The sequence below is a fragment of the Myotis daubentonii genome, chromosome 14, assembly GCF_963259705.1.
Source record: "Myotis daubentonii chromosome 14, mMyoDau2.1, whole genome shotgun sequence".
Taxonomy (NCBI): Eukaryota; Metazoa; Chordata; class Mammalia; order Chiroptera; family Vespertilionidae; genus Myotis; species Myotis daubentonii.
In genome coordinates, this window is record NC_081853.1 from 54,659,872 (window position 1) to 54,665,871 (window position 6,000).

Here is a 6,000-nt window from a genome sequence, read left to right on the forward strand (position 1 = left end):
TCCATGGCTCCCAGCAAGTGCCCTCCCCCTCTCCTGATTGGTGTGGGGAGCTCTGGGGAGGGACCCCCAGGCCTCTGAGTGTTTTGTGTGTTTTTGTTAAACCCCAGGTACCTGGGAACGTGACCTTATTTGGAAATAACACCTGAGGATATTTTTCCATTGCTTTTTAGGGAGAGTGGAAGAGAGCGGGAAAGACAGAGAGAAACATCCATGTGAGAGAAACACATCGATTGGTTGCCTCCTTCACACGCCCCAACCAGGGCCCCAGGTCTGGGGAGGAGCCTGCAACCGAGGTACATGGCCTTGACCGGAATCGAACCTGGGACCCTTCAGTCCACAGGCTGACGCTCTATCCACTGAGCCAAACCGCCTGGGGCCATTGGTGTGTTTTTTAAATCGCCCATGTGATTCCTCTGTGCAGCTAAGTTTGAAACACATGCGGGTTGACTTGTGCCCCAAAAAGATGTGTTGAAGCGCTAACCCCAGGTACCTGGGAACGTGACCTTATTTGGAAATAAGGGCTTTGCAGGCGGAATTAGTTCAATTAATTAAGAGGTGCTCTCACAGGATTGGGGTGGGTCCGTATGGGATGGTGGAATTAGACTCACAGACCTGTAGACCTGCCCTGTGAAGACAGAGACAGACAGACACAGAGGGAAGACGGCTGTGTGAGGGGGAGCCTGGGGTGGCGTAGACAGTGCCCTGAGCATGTTTGTGTGTTGTCCTTTCCCACTGTCTCTCTTTCATTCCTGCTGTACATCTGCTATTGGAAAGCACTCCCCATCTATAGTCTAGAGCCCCAATTTAGCTCACGTGCGAGGGGCAATTAGTATTTACTAGAGAACAGTGTTAATTTTACAAGCGGTCACAACCTCCCTGTTTTGAAGACGTTTGTATGCATTTCGTTGTTGTTGTTTTTTTTAATTAGTGTTCTCATCTGTGTCTTTCTCTTAGGGAACAACTTTTAATCCACATGTTTGAGGAGGGGCGTCAGGGCTCTTAGGCAGATGGCTCTGTGACTCACGCATGGCCCTCTAGAGCCAAGTTTGCCTCCCCCCCACTGTTCATCTCCTGTTCCCGCCCGCTTTTTTTTTTTAGAGGGTTCTTGCATATAAAATTTAGATCATTAACTTGAAACAAGGAATGGCAGAATCTCAAGACTGACATACGGTACGGGAAAGCAGCCCGGGGCTACACACACTCCCGGGCTGTCACCCTCTCAGGGGCGGCGTTGGCTGAGAGCCAGGGACTCTGCCCTGAGCTGGGCACGCTGCCTGCTTGCTTCCCCGAGGGCAGCTCTCCCGTGAACCCTGCTCTTCACTGGGCCGCCAGGATCAGAGCCAGTGTCGGGAGGAGCAGCCTTCGTAAACGCTCACGCCTCGACAGAGACTTAGCTGGACCAGGAAGGAAGCGTCGTGGGGATCTGTGCCTGAGACTCGTGGGTGCAAGGACAAACCCCATGGCCAACAGGAAGCTGGAGGCGGCGGGTGTATAAACCGCAGGCTGGGGGTGGCATTGGAGAGCATCATTCACTTAAGGGATGTTTCTGTTTTATTTATTCCGCGTCTCATTTCTCTTCCTCCCAGACGGGCTGTAGGTTCCCAAACATCCAGGGTGTTTTAAAGCCCGGGGTGTTCCTGATGCCCTCCTGGTTCTCCTGGGGTAACCGCGGCCATGCCCACCGAGGCGAGGTGGTGAGACCAGCGTTTTCTGGGGGAGCACAGCTGCTCACTCACAGGATCGGTGGGGAGGCACCGGTGCTTTCTGGAATGGTGTCTGGCTTGCCCTGGACCATTTCAGCCTGAAAACCGGGAAACCACTTCGTCGGACTTCCCCCCCTTCCCCCGCCCCCCATCTGAGAATAAAACATTGGGCTTCAACCTCAAGTGGGTGGCGGCATATGGCCCCGATGAGTCAGGCAGCATTCTGGATGCGGAATCTGGGCATACGAGCAGCATGGGGAGATGTGTCTCGCCTTCCTTGTTTCTCCCTTTACTGCTCCCTAAATGGAACTGCGAGGCCGCCAGCCGAGCATCTGCCGCAGCGATGGGAGACGGGGTGTTTGGGAAGCGCTGTTGTCGTTCGGAATCTGTCTGAAATGTGCTCCGCTGGCTGTTCGGAAACCCAGGCCCTTAAACGTGATGTGAGGTTTGTGCTCTGAGCAGGATACTCCGCTGGTGGGGTAAAAGGCCCCCATCACACCCACCCTCACCTGCGGGATTAAAACACCTGCAGCCCTGGCTGGTTGCTCAGTGGTTAGAGCGGCGGCCGTGGACCAAAGGGTCTGGGGTTCGATTCCCAGTCAGGGCGCGTACCTGAGTTGCAGGTTCAATTCCCAGCCCCGGTCGGGGTTTGCGCAGAGGCAACGGATCCATGTGTCTCTCATGTCGATGTTTCTGTCTCTCTCTGTGTCTCCCCCTCCCTTCCACTCTCTCTAAAAATCAATGGAGCCTGGCCGGTATGGTTCAGTGGTTGAGTGTTGACCTAAGAACCAGGAGGTCGCAGTTTTTATTCCGGGACAGGACACATACCCGGGTTGCAGGCTCCATCCCAAATAAGGGGCATGCAGGAGGCAGGTGATCAATGATTCTCATCACTGATCTTTCTCTCTCTCTCCCTCTCTCTTCCTTCTCTGAAATCAATAAAAATATTTTAAAAATAAAAAAAATCAATGGGAAAAATATCCTTGGATGAGGATTTAAAAAAACAAACAAACCATACAAAAAACCCACCACGTAGCATATGGCTGTCAGAAAGTTGCTGGCTGTGCGGACTGGGCCTAAGGTTAGTCTTTCATGACCGCACTGACCTCCCTCTGACCCTGCTTCTGCAGGTCCCCGTGGAGTCACTTCCTTGATAATTTCCCGCGATGACCACTGTGCTGGGCAGTGTCCTTTAATTGCCTTCCTCCTCGTAATCAAGCCCGCCCACATGGAGCCGAGGAGGTTTGCCGTTTGAATTAGTGAGTGAGCAGGTTTTTAATACACGGTCACGCAGTCCCAGGGTTTCAGACTGCGCATCCTCTGCTGGGGAAACGCAGAGCCTTCCGGCCCACTTGGGGACGTGTGGGACTGGGGACACGTGGACACAGCCTCGGACAGGAAGGCACTTGTCTCCTAACGCCTTTCATCCCGCACTTATTCTGAGAAAATGTTTCTGCGACTCTCCTGCAAACACGATCCACTGTGACATTTAAATGCACGCACATGAACCTGAAAAGATGCAGGCTTACCATTTTATGGGAAGCACAGGCCTGGAAAATCCCTTCCCAGCCATCCCACTGGGCGCGTGGATTGTGGGGAACCAAGTCTCTTTTTGTGTAAACAGAAAGTGTAAATGCTGTACCGTCTTCCTGGGAGCGTGGAGCGTGTCCAGCCGTGCCCACGGGCACCCATGTCACGGGGGGGCTCCACGCGTGGCCCAGGCAGCGTAGGGTTATTCAGGTTCAGGCTGATTCCCAGAGTGTTTGCATAAGATGGAAGAAAGGAGCGCTTTCTGAAACATTCTCCCACTCTTAGTCATGACAGGTGACAGTCCCTTAGAGTGAAATGATCGCTGAGAGTGACATGTTTTAAAACGAAGAATATTCGATGCAAACAAAGCTTATTTCCCGTGCCTCGCAGGTGTGACGACACCCGGGGCCTCTCTGAACGCGGCCGGACTTATCCGGGTCCCACACGCCCGGCCACGGCCGAAAGCGTATTTCAGCCCCACGGCTGTCGCCGCCTCCAGAGCTGGGAAGCCCCGTAGCTTCTAATCCGCGGCTATTTTTCAGGTCATCAGTCCTGTTTCCAAACCTCCGACAGACCCTGGTGGTGGTAATTAGAACGGTGCACATCGATCGATCATTATCTTTATGACTTCAATTTTCTCCCCGACGGGCGCCCTGGGCCTGAGCAGGCTTCCGCAGACCTCGTCTGGCAGCCTCACTCTAAGCAGGTCCGGCTTCATCGGATGAGTAAAATGGGAATCCTCAGATGTTAAATGGAAAAGAGAATGGTTTACCCCCAGGAGGGGGACCTTGTGGACAAATGGTACATTCTGATTATCTATCTCTATCTCTCTTTCCCCCCCCCCCCCCTCTCGCCACAACGAAAAAAAAAAATCACTAAAATCAAATGCCCGACCGATGTGGCTCAGTGGTTGAGTGTCAATATATGAACCAGGGGGTCACAGCTCGATTCCCATCAGGGCACAGGCTCGGGGTCGTGGGCTCCATCCCCAGTAGGGCGCGTGCAGGAGGCAGCCAATCGATAATTCTCTCTGATCATTGATGTTTCTATCTCTCTCTTCCTCTCCTTTCCTCTCTCTGAAAATCAATAAAAACCTATTTTAAACAGTGATTAAAGTCACATATTAACACGTTAAGCGCCCAGCCTGTTTTGTCTTCCGGACGGAAAGTGTAGTGTCAGTCACCGGTGACTGATTGGGCGCTTAAAGTGTTAAAATATCAAGTATGAATGTAGATAAAATGACACATCTGTAACTTCTTGTTGGTCTTGAAGGCCCCCTGGGAAGGTGGTTCTGAGCTACTCTGGGAGGTGGGGGGTGCAGGGACAGGAAACCTGGGTTTCCCTTCGCTGCTGGCTCCGTGGTTGGCGCCATGAGACTCCGCACAACCCGCTTCCGTACCCGCTTTCTCGCCCACCTTCCAGCTGATGCTGGGGGAGAGCCTGTCTCTTGAGGCCTCAAAGTGCAGAGCTTGTCCACTTACTAACGTGCCAACCCGGTGAGCATCTTCCCCGCCCGTTTCTGCTGCTTCACCTCAGACTCCCCCCAGCTCCTGAGCAATCATTAACCATAAATATTCTTTTCCCGTGCGGTCAGCATAATCTGACATTTTCCCTAAGGCTGGGACTGATCTCATTAATTATGTAATTCATTTCAATTAGTTAACTGATGGTGTCACATATTCGTCTTTTCATTATGTGGATTGACCTGTTCGATACCCAGTTGGGGCACGCACTCTGGTTGCAGGTTCAATCCCCAGTTGGGGCATGTACACAAGGCAACCAATTGATGTTTCTCTCACATGTCAATCGCCCTCCTCCTCCCCCTCCCCCTCCCCCTCCCTCTCCCTCTCCCTCAAGTATGTCCTCAGGTGAGGATTTACAAAATAATGGTGGATTTCCCCAAGCTCAGTGTTCTGGGCTGTGACACAAACCCTCTGTGTGTGCAGCGCAACATGTTGAGGACTGGAAACAAGGGGAACTGATGCAGACACATTCGTGCTGTTGGCTGGGCTGTGAGTAATATTCACAGGTCATTTGTCTGTGACCCGGGAGACTCCTGTCTTGTCAGCACCAGGCATCATGACAGGGCCGCGTTGGAGGATAAGAAGTGTAGAAATCAAATCCCAACCGACAAGACGTGTGTTAGCTCTGCCACAATTTGGGGGAAGGAGCAGAAAGATAGGACGTTGCCTTTGAAAGAATTTAAGCTAGAGATTTGCCTGAGTACAGACAATTAACTTTCAGTGTGATTTTTAATGAGGAAGAACATACGAGAATATTATTAATATTTGGTTCCCATCTGTGAGGAGGTGCAAAAATATCATTGGATTACTTTCAGAGCGATAATAATACATCATTTTTTTTCGGGGGGAAAAAGCATTTCTGTTCTATGTGAGGGGACTTTCATCTTGAATTTATAATGTGGAAGTAAAAATAAGCCCTTTAGTTTTGCTGTATTCTACTGGGAAGCTCTGCTTTGCCTAAGGAGCTGCACCATAAATAGATTTTTCCTAAGATATTATAATTTCTATAGTTTTTATTTACTTTTCATAATAATAATACATTAAAATCCATAGATCTCTAAGAACTCAAGTTCATCCATGGGAAAGATTGGATATTATGATACTTCCTTTCTTTTAAACGTTGTCATTTTCAATAACTTGTACTCTCGGGAATTTTCTGACACAAACTGCAAGGGATGGTTATTTTATTCAGGTCACAGGAAAAACTCCCCGAGGGACTGACTCCGGGAACCTGGGCATTGGAA